Below are 15,981 nucleotides of genomic sequence, written 5' to 3'. Positions count from 1 at the left end.
TACAAACTTTCCAATTCAATTTGTGTAGTATCTTTTTTCATCCAGTTATGTTTGTTTTATGAATAAAATTATATCCTTCACGAGATTTGTTGAAAAATCTAACGGTACATATATGACTAATATTTGAATTAAAGAGGTTTGAGAAAACCTGAAAGCAGGGCCAATGAACTATCGAGATTAAAGCTTTCAAATAAACAAAAAAAGAAAACCTAAAACTAAATATGAAACCAAAAATTATAAGGGGAACTGGGAAAATCTCGTTTTCCAGAGAACTATAAACGAGGTCCAATTATTGACGTAATGGTAAATATTTGCAAAACGTATTTTAAAAACTGATGATATACCAGGTGTATACGCTTGAATCCGCTGTTTGCTTATAGATGGCGTTACTGTGCATATTTAGCTACCACACTGATAAAATACCCATCAATGCGTAGAAAACTACGCATTTTCAATAAAACTGGAATAACCCATTAAATGGGCAAAGAGTTTGTACCCATAAATGAGTACAGACCTTGTACGTCAACCTGGGTATGTTTTACCCATTATTTTTCGCTGAACTGTTACAGCAAAATGCGTAAAAAATACCCATTCATGAAAATCACGCCAGAATAAAACATACTGTCAATAGAATTATTTCTGAATAAAAAAAAACATAAAATAACATTCATTTCACATTATTGTCTCCTTATAAAAGTATAGGAATCTAGATAGGACTCTCTATTCTAAAACTACTTAACAAAATAAAACCGCCAGCTGGATATATTTATGTTTGATGGCTGGATCTTTTGACAGCACTAAAAATGCCGAACTGGCACATAGTTGCAACATCCTTAGTAGTCTAAACAGCCGTTGTTTTCGGAGTATTGCCGAAATGTTCCATTTCCGCCACGGACTCCGATGCAGGCCGAAAATTTGCAGGTTCCGCTACGATCCTTAGTTTGCAGGTTAAGTCGCTTGAAATAATTCTTAAGGATTTTTCACCCATTATTAAGATCAATATACCCATTGACATTACCTCATCGAGTAGTTGTGAAATGGATAAAAAGTACTCATTGTTAGAAACAAAAAAATACTCACTTTTTTGACAACTCGAATAACTTCCGAAAATGGGCAATTTTAATACATAAAATGGGTAAAGTTTTTTTTACCGTGCATAGACATGTCATCCTTTTTTGTGTGAGCAGAGATGCCAGATTTGAAGATTTGTCTGACTGACTTTGTCTGACTGACTTCTGGCAGAGATCTGGCTCAAAGTCAATAACCGATTTAGAATGCTGGCCGTTGAAGACAAATGAAGACATTTTTTTATAAAATGTGAAGACATCTGGACAAGATACCTGATATCCCTGTGTGTGAGCTCGACACCTGTTTACCTTAATCATTGCACATCATCCGTGATGTCATATGACAACTTATGTTTTCCCTTGCGTAATCAGGTCTAAGTTTGTGACACAAAAAGAGCATATGCGGGAAGCTCCAATTTTTTTGCTTTAATTTGAAGAAATCGTCTGCCTAATCGCATCGAATGCTTATGGAGGCCTATAGTGACAGTGCGTTATTGGAAAATAAAGAAAAATTTTAAAAAAGAAATTAAAAAAATTGAAAAAACAAAAAAAACTGAAACTGTCAATATTCACCGCTACCACCAATAACTAATCAAATTGCGCCGTACTTTGCGTCAGATTTTGAGAAGATATGAGAAGCCCCCATCACACAACTCAAAAATGGTCCAAAACTATTTAGAGACACTCAACTGGGACGTGACACCCCACTAGTTCGCCAGACCTGGCCCCTTCCCGATTATCATTTGTTTTCATCGATAGGTGATGTGCGCGGAAAACAGCACTTCGATTCGTACAAAGACGCCCGAAAATGGCAAATAGGGTTATGGTACCGGTAATACCGGTACCGAAAATCCCGGGAATACCGACCCATTTTTGATACCATAATACCGGTACTGAACAAAAGCCAGTACCGGTATTTTCGGTACCATACATTTTTTTATGAAAAAAATGTGGACTCTCTAGGGGACCTGTTTCAAAATATCGGTCTGCAAGACGACATTTAATTATATTAATTACCTTCTGTAAGTTGAATATTACTAGCTCCCGTTGTACTGAACGGTATGTTTAAATTCCTGCATTATTTTGTCGAAATTAAATTTTAACGATCTTGTACTAAATTTGCAAATATTCACATCTAGCGTAAGAGACGTAAAAATTTGCCATGATTTTTTTTATTAGCGACATTCTGATTGGTTTCTATTATTTACTGAGTGGCGCGTAATAAGACTATGGTCTAAGTCATGTCTTTGGTTTGCTCTTAAACCTTTATTTATAAAAGAACGAACAGCGATTTAGTAGCTAACAATTTTAGGCTTGGTGAACTACTCCAAATGGGGCTAATTATTGGTAATCGAAAAATTCAGCAAAACTCTATACTTTACAGGAAAGCAAGGAGCCTTGGTATGCAGGCCGAAACCAATTTACAGAAAATCAAGAGATGAAATGCGAGCAACCTGCTCGGATTTACTGCCATTCTCGCTTTGATTTACTGTTGTTAATAGTGTTTTTTACATTTACCATCTGTTGAAGTCGACAAAAGTCGCACCGCTTAGCAGTTATTGATTTCAAAGTGACGTAGATTTCGAAATAAAAGAAGGTGCCGCATACGAAAAATATTTTCTGCCGAAATGAGTCATGCCATTCCGAATCAATTGAAACAATAGACATGTTTTTTGATCAGCACAAATCAATCATCTGAGAATAAGGTCATCAGTTTAAGCATTCAATTTGACTTTGTAGCTTTTTTCGCTTTTTTTTAAATTCAAGTACTTTACCGGTACTACCGGTACTGAGGGCTTCAGTACCGTAGTACCGGTTCTCGCCAAAAAGTTTCGGTACAGCGAAACCTAATGGCAAAGGTAAAAAAATGGCCGATGTTACAAAAATACACCTGGTATTTATATTTATTATGTAAGACAAAACCTTGCTACGCGCTGGATCAATGTTATTCAAGATTCTACACGCAGAAGGTTTAGGAGTAAATTCAATAAATAAAATTATTGGTCGGGAGACAATAAAATTTATTTATTGTTTAAATGCAAACATTTATTATTCCCTTTTTAATAATTATTTTATTGAAATTAAAACAAAATTATTGAAAGTAAAACTGTTTTATTGAAAGCAAAAGTTTGTTGATGTTCCAATAAAACATGTATTCAGACCAATAAAATCGTCGGTTGAAGTAATAAACAATAAATGATTGGATTCAATAACACATATTTTTAAATAAGCTTAATTTTTCTGCGTGTAGCAACCTAGAACCTTTGCTGTTTTCGCTGTTCTTCAATGGCGCTTCCCATATCATCCTGACAGGATGCATACCTAAATATGCTGACGATCTTAAATTGTTTCGATTCATTACAGATTGTGTTGATCTGTAACGACACAGATAATTTCTGTGAATAGTGTTTTGGTTGTCGCGATTTGTTGACGCTTGCTGTACCTAAATGAGCTGTGATTTATTATACACACAGAAAAATCCAACAAGGTGGAATAACTATAACTATCGCTCGAGAGGGTGTCAGTCGTCAGAGACTTTGGATGGATTCTGACCAAAAGACGGAATATATCCAGAGCTGTTCCCGAGTCGAATAATTGTAGTTTTTACTGAGAACTCAGCGACAAATGAATTTGCCGAGAGTTTTTCATTTAAGCTTTACAATGCACTTGGCAGGCGAACCACATATCATTGCCTCAGTGTATTTCACTCCAAACAATGCCCGTAAAGATACATATGAAAAGTTTTTCTGTTATTGCTAAAGACAATATAACCAGCCTCCCTCAGATGTGAAGATTCATATTTCCTTTTACTTTAATCAACGAACTATTGATCTCTTCCCAGACACTGAAAATAACCCAAGAAACCAATATGCATTATAACGTAGCCTAACATATTCTTCACATCTACATACAAAGCAGTCTTAAAGAGTAGTTAGGCTCTATATTGTGATATAATGCTGGTATGATGCCAGAAAAGGCGAAATATTGTGCTATTACTGTGCAGAGACTGACAGCCCGTTTTCGCATTACTAATGCTATTATATAGCACCAATGCATAAATGTCAAATTTGAAAGCCTGATAACAACACTACTCATGCTATTATAAAGCTTCAGTTGGCTGTCATCAGGCCGAACGGATCATTGGGCCGAACGGGTCATTAGGCCGAACGGGTCATTAGGCCGAACGGGTCATTAGGCCGAACGGGTCATTAGGCCGAACAGGTCTTAAGGCCGAACGGGTCATTAGGCCGAACGGGTCATTAGGCCGAACGGATCATTAGGCCGAACGGGTCATTAGGCCGAACGGATCATTAGGCCGAACGGGTCATTAGGCCGAACGGGTCATTAGGCCGAACGGGTCATTAGGCCGAACGGGTCATTAGGCCGAACGGGTCATTAGGCCGAACGGGTCATTAGGCCGAACGGGTCATTAGGCCGAACGGGTCATTAGGCCGAACGGGTCATTAGGCCGAACGGGTCATTAGGCCGAACGGGTCATTAGGCCGAACGGGTCATTAGGCCGAACGGGTCATTAGGCCGAACGGGTCATTAGGCCAAACGGGTCATTAGGCCGAACGGGTCATTAGGCCGAACGGGTCATTAGGCCGAACGGGTCATTAGGCCGAACGGGTCATTAGGCCGAACGGGTCATTAGGCCGAATGGGTCATTAGGCCGAACGGGTCATTAGGCCGAACGGATCATTAGGCCGAACGGGTTATTAGGCCGAACGGGTCATTAAGCCGAACGGGTCATTAGGCCGAAGGGTTCATTAGGCCGAACGGGTCATTAGGCCGAACGGGTCATTAAGCCGAACGAGTCATTAGGCCGAACGGGTCATTGAGTCGAATAAGTCATTAGGCCGAACGGGCCATTAGGCCGAACGGCCCTTTAGGCCGAACGGGCCATTAGGCCGAACGGGCCATTAGGCCGAACGGGCCATTAGGCCGAACGGGCCATTAGGCCGAACGGGCCATTAGGCCGAACGGGCCATTAGGCCGAACGGGCCATTAGGCCGAACGGGCCATTAGTCCGAACGGGCCATTAGGCCGAACGGGTCATTAGGCCGAACGGGTCATTAGGCCGAACGGGTCATTAGGCCGAACGGGTCATTAGGCCGAACGGGTCATTAGGCCGAACGGGTCATTAGGCCGAACGGGTCATTAGGCCGAACGGGTCATTAGGCCGAACGGGTCATTGAGTCGAATGGGTCATTAAGCCGAACGGGTCATTAAGCCGAAGGGTTCATTAGACCGAACGGGTCACTAGGCTGAACGGGTCACTAGGCCGAACGGGTCATTAGGCCGAACGGGTCATTGGGCCGAACGGGTCATTAAGCCGAACGGGTCATTGAGTCGAATGGGTCATTAAGCCGAACGGGTCATTAGGTCGAACGAGTCATTACGCTGAACAGGTCATTAGGCCGAACGGGTCGTTAGGCCGAACGGGTCATAAGGACGAATGGACCGAAGGGAATAATAAACGTGTATAGCGGTTGGAAATTTCAATGATTTTTTACGATTTCTTAAAACTTGCAATATAGTTTGGAATATTTACGTTTCTCGTTGCATATTTGTCGCTGTAATGGTATAAATAAATATCAGCGACACCTAATGTGGCTACGCCACAACGCTTCATGTCAAGGCTGTTCAAATCTCGGCAAAAGATGCCCCAGGTATTCGCTTACAATTTAATATTATTATTCCCCTTTGAAAGAGTGAGATCACGGAACCTTTTGAGACACGATTTTCAGCATACCGAATACGGACAGAATGAACCTATAAGGACGATATGCAATGATAAGTTTATAATATTTAGTTTCAATAAGTTCTATAATGATGCCAATATTGTTGAATGTGTAATTGAAGATTGTTTATAATATTGTCTAATGCGTAGTTAAGATTATTATGATATCTAATTCTAAATTTTTAAACTTTTGTGAAGCAAGTTTGAAAAAATGGTTATGTTTTACGTGCATTTCAAGATTGCTTTAAAAATTCATCTTCAAATGGGCTTTTCTCCAGGAGAGCATTGCTCCTTTGTTGTAACCTTTTTCTAGTGACAGAGGTGAGAAATAACCGGAATTTTTTATTTCGATTACAATAGAAATTTTAACCTTAAGGTGCTTCACTTCTAATGACGAGTTAGAAAAATCGATTTACCAACTACACTATGTCCATCCGCCCCGTTACGAAGAGCAGTGCTCGTTCGGTTTATCCTTCACTGCGAGAGTGGCTGGTGCTTTTGGATTCTTGCGGTTAGCCGGGGTAATGAAATTTTACACCCATCTAAACTGACAAAACTAATAAAACAATCGCGACAAAATTACAGATTAAGGCGAACACCGCAGAATAATAATTTTACTGATTGAATGTTGACAATGAGTGGGACTGTGGTCATCCTGAATGAGCGTGATTTCAAATGAATTATTACTATTTCAAAAAGATGAATTATATATTGAGAGATGTTTTAGTTTGAATGCTCATATCTCAATGAAATTTTTTGAGAGTGTATACAGCCATTCCTCGATATAAATCAATTTATTTCTTCTTTAATAACGATGAACGTTACGTAACACTGAAGTAATTTTTTTTCTGTGAAACCAAAATTGTTCATAAAAATTCAAAAATGATCCTAACAATATCCCAGCCACATATATCAGCTTCTTAGTATCATTTTTATTCTAAATTCCTCCTCCGGCACTCGCGCCAAATTTAATAACACGAGCACTCGCGTGTTGAACTTTGTACAGCACAGATAACTTTTGGAATACCTCGTGACCCGTATAATTTGAAGCACTACTTTCTTCCTCAAACTGTTTGGATGGGCGAATCAATATGTCGGAATTCTGCCGCTAGATGGTGGAAGTGTGCATCAATTTTTCGAGCTACTGTATCTAAAATTTTAGATTTTCAGCAGTATGTGTCTTCGGCAATGTTGCTCTTGAGACCAAAATCTACAAGGTGGCACGCAAATAGTTCGAGACTCTGCCACTAGGTGGCGCTAGCGTACATACACATTTATGATTTCTGAGTCTCTAAATTGTGACTATTTAGAAGTGCAGTGCCTTCGCCAGAGTTGTTGATTCAACAAGTTTGAAATTCTGGCACCAGGCGAAACCTGTGACAGAAAGTGCGATGCGGATAAAGTAAATGTCACAAGTGCGATGCGGATAAAGTAAATGCATCTCCGCAGTCCTAGTATCATGACTACATCCAAAGCGTCCTAAGAAAATATTATGAACATTTTATTCAGATGCATTTATCAAACAAATAAGTAACAGGCACGGATGCACGTAATTTTTTTTATACTATTCAACACTTATAAACAACATTGGTCTACACAGTATGATAGTACATACCTATAATTCATGTCATTAGTGAGCTATACAATTTTAGTTAGTGGAACGAATTGAAGAACATTTTTTTTGTTTAATATTACGCTGTATTTAGGAAAGTTTTTCGGTTTTAATTTGAAGGAGAATGAAAACAATAACCTGTCAAAAAGTCAGGAATTTAAGAGACAGTGCCTCCTAGTGGAAGAGTTTCATACTATTCAATATACTACCCATGATCGCATAGTTGTCCCGTTTTCTATGGGATTTCCTATCTTTATGGGACTGATATGCGATCATGGGCAGTATACCACATCGAAGGTTTTGATCTCGTGAGTAATTTTGCCGAAAGCACTGACCCGCTCGAAAATCAGTAATTTTTTTTTCGGGTTATGCCCGTCTACAATCAGGAAATTGATACATTAGTTCAAACAACTGGCATGCTCCTTAGCGCCGCCTCGTTATACCACCTCATAGGTTTTGATTTGCTTAACAACTTTGTTGAAGACACTGACTTTCTAAAAAACCTGAATCTTGGGATACGGTAAGCTGGAAAAGCACATGCTCACTGGCACTACCTAGCAGCAAAATTAGATTTTAAACTATTTGATCTTCCATGGGCTAGTTCTTGATCTCCTGAACAAGTTTGCCGAAGAAAGTAACCCTTTACATGTCGAACTTCCCATATCGTGCGTTCTATTGATCTGGTTTTAAAAAAGTAATTTCAAATTTTATGCTGCACTTGTATGTTAACAATGATCATACATTGGCCAGCACATGTGATCTGAAGATTTTTCACGAGGTAGCACAGAAGAAATGTTAGATGGCTACATCTGCTCTGACAGTATTACATATGAGTTGACGAACTGGCTCGTACCAAACGAGCTTGAACCGTCAATATCTGATCATAAGCAATGTAGTATATATATAGGTGTGGCAGATCAAACGGTTTGCTAATGTTGGCATTCAAAAATATGTAAACAATCCAGAAGAACATCAGGCCGACCTCATAGCGTTCAAACGATTCAATTGGAGCGGAACGAACGGTATGACGAAAGAAAGTCGATTTAATTTGAAATTACGCACACCACTCATATAAGATTCATCTTACGAATACCAAAGTACCATCTTAGCCACACATGTATATACCACATTGGACATAGATATCGCGACATGGCCTGAGTTAAGCCAAAGAAGACCAAGCGCCATTTTGAGATACATGCTCTAAAAACGTTATCTCATCCGACATAGCATTAGTAACTTGCTAAAAAGGCACAAATCTCCGATCAACATGGGGAACGTGCCATTTGAGCCAGACGCTACTGACTTGCTATGTTAGTGGTAAGTTACCTAAAACTGCAGTTTAACTTGAAAAATACTAGAAAAATTATGGCGCTCAGTTCGGTTTGGCTTAACACAGGCCACAAATCAGGTAATCCAAAATCTACGAACTAGGACCTCTACGAAGAGAGTTCGGCGACTAGGTTCCATGGGTTTTGATGATTGAATCTCCAAGTGACTTGGATGAGGTCGAGGATAAAACAAACTCACCCATAGTAACAGCATACCAAGAGGCTTGTCCGCTTCGTGTTATGAGTGCTTTTAGAGGAGCACCTTGGTGGAATATCGAGCTTGTTCGACTAAAAACATTATGTAGAAGAGCTTAGAATCGCAGACGCGAAAACGGATCGGAGGCATTCAAGTAGGCTCGCAGAGCATACTGAAATACCTTTCATTCCTCGGAGCGAAGTGGTAGGAAGAGCCTCTGCACAAATGTCTCAAGTCTCAACAAGACTAGCAGATTAAATAAGTTACTTTCGAAATCGAAACACATTCATGTCAGTTCGATTAAAACTGCTGACAAAGATGTACTGAACTATCTTTTCGACACACACTTTTCAGGCTGTACGGAGCCTTCACCAACGACTGCCCCTGAGTAGAGATGAAATATTTAAATTCATTGAATGAAAATTTATCCTATTCAGCCTCATTCATCTTTTTTTATTTTGATTATAGAGATTTTAACCTTATGGTTCCTCGCCTCTTTTCGGGGTTAGAAAAATCTCTTTAGAAAAAATTCTGACCCCATGTGCGGGGTTGGGAATCGAACCCAGGTGAGCTGCGTACAAGGCAATCGATTTGCCAACTACGCTATGCCCGTCCCCTCTCATTCGTCTTCAATATTCAGTAACGCTAACGAAAGCGTCGAATGAGTCAGCCGCCCATTCATTCAATGCAGGTGTCCATTCGTCTGCGAAGATTAAACAAAGTGAACATGCAAGAACGAATCAAACGCATCAAAGTAGGCCTTGGCACAATGAAATCGGTGATAATTATTGTTTCATTTGATTTACCAACTTTTGATAACACTTACCCATATATTTAGTGAAAATAATATTATTGTACGATATTCAATTGAATAAATAACACGGATTTTTGAATGAATATTTTTTATATTCATCACGAGTCGCAACAGGTTCATTTTCAGCCGTCTAAAAAGAGCGTCGATTATTTTCAACTCTGCCCCTGAGCTCTTTCCGAGTAGTACTGATTGTTGGGCATTTGCTCGGTTATCACAGAATCGAAAGTTTTGCTCCGTATAAGCATAGTTGGAACCTGTGTACATTTTTCATTCTCTGCTGAAAATGTTTCATATTTCAGACTGCTTTGCTTCCAAGTTTCTATGGTGGGTCCCGTGATGTCATGGAATCTAAATGTGTCATGCGAATAATTTACCTATCTTACGCAAGGCGTAAATATCACGACCCTAAGATATTTCACACTTAGTTGAGTCTGTATAACATTATTTTTAATTCGATATTAATAAATAACACTATCTTCTTTTTTATTTCGACTAATACGTAGTCACATTTCCTTTTTTACTTTCTAACGACATTCAATTCGATAGAGATTACTAAGTAGGGAAAATTATGAAAATTTAGAGCCGTAGTACTCAAGGAAGAGCAAGGTTGCGAAATATACAGATCGGAAAACTAGAAGGGGCAGGGTCATTAGAAACAGGCTTAAAATTTCACAGACAAATCTTTTGTCTTCTACTGGCAGGAGTCGAGCTTAGGCAGCATTACTACGAATCGCTCAAGTCTACCGGCATGTCTCACGGCAAAGACAGAAGTCTGTATTTGCCGTGAGACGTGCTGGTAGACGCGATTCGTAGTTATGCTGCCTAAGCTCGACTCCTGCTAATAGAAGACAAAAGATTAGTTTGTAAGATTTAAAGCCTGTTTCTAATGATCCTGCCAATTCTAGGTTTCCGATCTGCATTTATTTCCCTTGAGCACTATGGCTCTAAATTTTCATAACTTTCTCTACTCAGTAATCTCTAGCTGATTGAATATCGTTAAAATGTAAAAAATATATATAACACTAACATCATATTATTGTTTTGAAATCTGGAAGGTACTCGATTGAAGTCGAACAGAGAGACGATGATTCTGATAAATCGACGGGTGATAGATACTTCTCGTTTGTGCATTATTATACCATTGCATTGTTGCAGAGAGTAGGCTAATAATGATGTTTGGTTGTCTTGTCGTAAAAAGGAACGGACGTCGGTTGTGTAACTGTGAATCATACTACGGATGGTTACTTACTTAGCCATGTGGGACCCAAACAGAACGGTAGCGCCCCGTATGCAATTCAAACTTTGTCCTATATCAAACGCTACCATTCGGTTTGGGTCACCCTTCATTGGTTACAACACTGGCAAACCCCGTTCAACACGCTACCATTACACGTTTAGCTAAATCTCATGCTGCCATCTATATGTTACACCTAATAATTGCACAAATCTATACGCATAGTACAAGAGGTAACAAATAACCATTGATGCAGTTTAAGCATTTTTTTCCGACCTCATTGTGTTGCTGTTGAAAATACAGGAAAAGAAAGCGTTTGCAGGACAAATTACACGAATTTAGGTACTTCTTTGCCTGGTTTAATCTTTTATCAGTAACCATTACCCAACATGTAATTAATATGTTCAGCCCGCCATTTCTACAGCTACCAAAACTATAAAACAAAAAAAATATGAGGATTGCTTTTGAGTTAAGGTTTGAGTGAGGTTTTGCATTTGCATAGATAACAGATGAGGGAATGAGCAAAAAGCGTCGTGACAATGGGTTAGAATGTGGACAAACGACAGTATTAGTTTCGACAATGATGAAAACTAGAATTGAGATAAAAGAAACAGGGAAAGAAAACAGAAGATTATAGAACGAAAAAGATGAAAATAAAAGAGGGGAAAAACTTAGTAAATAGTGTATAGATACAAATAATTGAGTAAAAATAAGTAAAAACACTCACCGTAGATGCAAATTATATATAATATTATGTTACCATTGCATGATAAGAGAAAGGAATTTGCCCATAAACCACCAAATATACTCTGCCAGAGAACACGCTGCGATGTGGTAGTAGTGATCCTTCCATTTGAATATTTTAGACATAATGCTTTGCAGTTCGGTTCGCATTTGCAACACGCACACATAAACTTTATAAGTATTTGTAAAAAAAAAACAGCACTCGTACACCGGGGTATAGGGTAGTTCGATGAGATATAAAAGGATGATAGGAGAAGGTTCGATTGGATGTTTGGTTGTGTTTGTTGCAAGTTTACTCCATTGATTATGGCTAGCGATACAGAAAATGCGAATCCCGCGCGCGCCACACACCGGAACACCGTTAATTGAAATGCTTCGATCCGTGTAAAAACTCCCACCACACACTGTTCACCATTTTGTTTTTGTTGTTTTTTTTTTATTTTTGTTTTGAGCTAACGACACACAAAGACAGACAGGCGATGGCTGCTAACCTAAATGAGATTTTTCCAGTAGTTTAGGTTTATTAAAATATGTGTAGCGCGTTTAGTAATAGTAGTAGTAGTGCAGAGTTTATTTTAATTAGATTGACAGTGACTCAGGTAGTTTAAGGTCCAGCTTGTGGAAATTTCTGCATAACAAAGTCTACATTTGTACGTCTACTTCTTAAAGGTAATCGAGCGTGCAGCTACCGCGGTTAATATTGCGCTGTTTGGAGGAATTTTAACCCAATTCTACCATTTCGCATTCCAGACCAGGAATAATTAATGTGGACAACAGAGTAGCGACAACAATGACAGCCCGGGATAAACGCTGAATACAACCTTTGACCGATAAACCGATAGATGAAAATGTATGGCAGGCACTTTCACCACTGCGGTACGGAAGCGGAAGCGACGAGAAAGAAGGAGATAAAAAGGACCGCTTTGAACTATTTAAGGAGCGAGTGCGGGATTATAGTCTAATGCTTGAGCCAAAAATTTAGTTCATGTTTATAAAATTACGAATTCATCACATTAATTATTTGATTGCAATACTCCTTCAAATCCGAAATTAGTTTGGAGTGTTCTTTTAGATACATCTGTGATAATAAAGTTCCGTGAACCCTCAACTAACTTTAAATATTCTTGAAACATTTATTTCTTTTGGATGATTTTTTATAAGAGTTAGTCAATCGACTGTCTTGTACGTAGCTCACTGGGGTTCGATTCCCAACATAGCGTTAATTTTTTCTAAAGAGATTATCCTAATCCGAAAAAAGAGCCGAATGACCATGAGGGGAAATTATCTTTAATCAAGAAAAAAATATTTTTATACACTCAATACTTCTAGGTTTTGAAAAAATTAAAAATAAAATAAAAATTAAATTAAAATTTCAAAAAAGCATTTTCAAATATAAATTACTTTTCATTTCACTCATTTTATTCAATACAATATGTCCAATCTACCTAAGCTTTGTAGGTCATTCGGGGGATATTACTATAACGAAACTTCATTTCGTGCACAAGAGGCCATACAAAAATGACATAGCTTCTAGTCATTTGCGATTCACCTTTTATTGGACATACTGAGAAACGATATGTCCTCAAGCAAGAATCGCACCGGCGATATCCTAGTCTTTAGTTGGATGCGTCAACCTCCGCCATCGAAGAACTGTGATCATGTTACCACAGATTCCCAACAGTATCGTGATCACCGCCACAGCCTCAATATCTACCAATGAACCCATTTACCCCCAATGCCTCTTATAAGTAAATCATCACCGTCCTGGCAGAATTCATTCGCTATCTATTTTTAGCTGCAGTGGATCGCGTTCAGACTTGAGAAATTATTATCACTGTTTGTTTCCCATTAGCTAGCTTAGACACCGCCAGACTTTGGTGGTGAATAAAGCTATGAGGAAGCATATTGAATTCTGCCCATAAAGCACATCGACGTTGATGGGATTTACGTATATGCCTTGTTTTGAAGTGAGTCATATTTTTTTCCTTTTTTCGAGGTTTTTAGGAGCAGACTTCAATATAGCTTCCCCATAGCTTTATTCACCACCAAAGTTTAGCGCTGTCTGAGCTAGCTAATTGGGAAACAAACAGTGATAATATCTCAAGCCCGAAAAATAGACAACGAATGAATTCTGCCTGAGAAGGGGCGGTGACGATTTACTTATAAGAGGCATTGGGGGTAAAAGGGTCCATTGGTAGGTATTGGGGTGTATGGCGATGATCACGATACTGCGGGGAATCTGTGATGATCACTAGACTGGTTAATTTTTTGACATTTAGCTCCACCAGGCTCTACTGATTCCTATTATGGCCCTTAGCAATTGTGCAAATGTTGGTACCGATTGGTTGTGTCTACGGACCCTCCAACAATTTCAAAGCTTATATGAAAATTAGTATGGAAAATCGGTTAAAATTGAAAATAAATTCTTAAAAAATCACCTCATCAATCTATTTATGAGAACACTGTATATTTCTAAATGTATTCTACTATTGAATACATTCGTGGAACATTGTAAGTTTGTGAAAATTCTCCGAGAAAAGTTTTTAACTAAAGAAGCAGCATGACTTCAAAATAAGTGGATTTTATTATTAATCATAGCAACCCTGTTTGAATAGCTGCATCTACCATACGGGAGCGGTGGGTGGTAAGCCTAGTTTACACTTGTATAAGGATTGAGCTATTCAAACAGGGTTGCTATGATTAATAATAAAATCCACTTATTTTGAAGTCATGCTGCTTCTTTAGTTAAAAACTTTTCTCAGCGAATTTTCACAAACTTACAATGTTCCACGAATGTATTCAATAGTAGAATACCTTTAGAAATATACAGTGTTCTCATGAATTGATTGATGAGGTGATTTTTTAAGAATTTATTTTCAATTTTAACCGATTTTCCATACTAATTTTCATATAAACTTTGAAATTGTTGGAGGGTCCGTAGACACAACCGATCGGTACCAACATTTGCACAATTACTAAGGACCATAAAAGGAATCAGTAGAGCCTGGTAGAGCACCCAACTACACTGATAGAATATATTCGTAAATCGCTATGCATTAGTTTCGTACAGATAATTTTCATAAAAGATACAAATTTTTCGTACATATAATGAATCGTTCGTAGTTCTATTGAAACACATTTATTTTTTATTACGAGTTTTTCGTGAAAACCACGAAACGACTTTCGTTGGCTTATTATGAAACAGCTTCGTTCGGCAAACGAATTGTTCGCTGCTATATACGAATATCTTTATAATATTTACGAGCACCATTCGTCGAACCGTCAACGTCAACAGAGCTTCAATAGAGGTAGAATATGGAGTCATTGTTGCTATACGTCAGATAATTGTTGATGTTCACGACGGTCTCGATCTGGCTATTTAGTAGCCGTATCCGTGTCCGCCGGTTTCAGGAAGATTTTCTAAACCTCTTCGGCTTCTAGTTGATCCAGAATCCAGAGCAGTACGGATTTAGTTGAGCCATCGCTCAATGGTTTTGCATGAATAATTTTTACTTTTTCTCTGCCGGAGCAATGTAAAAGAATATGCTATTAAATACGAAAACTTCTCTTAGATGAACGAAATGAATTCGTGCGACCAAGGAGATTGTTCGTAATATACATAGACGTTTATTAAAATAAACAAAACATTTCGTTTCATTCACGAAAATTAATGTCGTTTTCAACGACAGCATTCGTGCAATATACACTAAATAAGTAAAATTCACGAAAACTTTCGTTCATCAAGCGACCATTTCTTCATATCACAATAAAATCGATTTTGCCAGATCTGTTTTTTAACTAAAAAAAAATCGGTGTTGTCAAACATCGATCCCAAAAGATCGAATGAAAAAATAAGAAGATAATAAATACGAAAACTTTTCTAAGATGAACGAAATGAATTCGTGCGATCAACGAAGTCGTTCGTAATATACAAGAACATTTATTGAAATAAACGAATGATTTCATTTCACTCACGAAAAATAATGTCGTTATCAACGATAACATTCTTGCCATGTACACTTGATAAGTAAAAGTTACTAAAACTTGTTCATCAAGCGTCCATTTCTTCACACCACAATCTTTCTAGTACTCAATAATGATGAGCAGGTTGAAATAGAATCGAATTTGCCAGATCGATCTTTTTAATTAATAAAAAATCGGTGCTGTCAAAAATTGATCCTAAAACATCGAATGCGACAATCGAAATCGTTTGTAATATACATAAACGTTTATTAAAATACA

At 38.2% G+C, this 15,981-nt stretch overlaps 1 protein-coding gene across 2 annotated transcripts in view; it reads right to left on the bottom strand.

Moving 5' to 3' along the window:
- The window catches only part of LOC131688486 (RNA-binding protein fusilli), a 351,529-nt gene that overhangs the window by 4,787 nt on the left and 330,761 nt on the right, over positions 1-15,981 (bottom strand). The window lies entirely within an intron of this gene.

This window comes from Topomyia yanbarensis, chromosome 3 (genome assembly GCF_030247195.1).
Source record: "Topomyia yanbarensis strain Yona2022 chromosome 3, ASM3024719v1, whole genome shotgun sequence".
NCBI classification, from domain to species: domain Eukaryota; kingdom Metazoa; phylum Arthropoda; class Insecta; order Diptera; family Culicidae; genus Topomyia; species Topomyia yanbarensis.
Note: the sequence above shows the minus strand (reverse complement) of the source record. Positions and strands in the feature narration are given on the sequence as shown.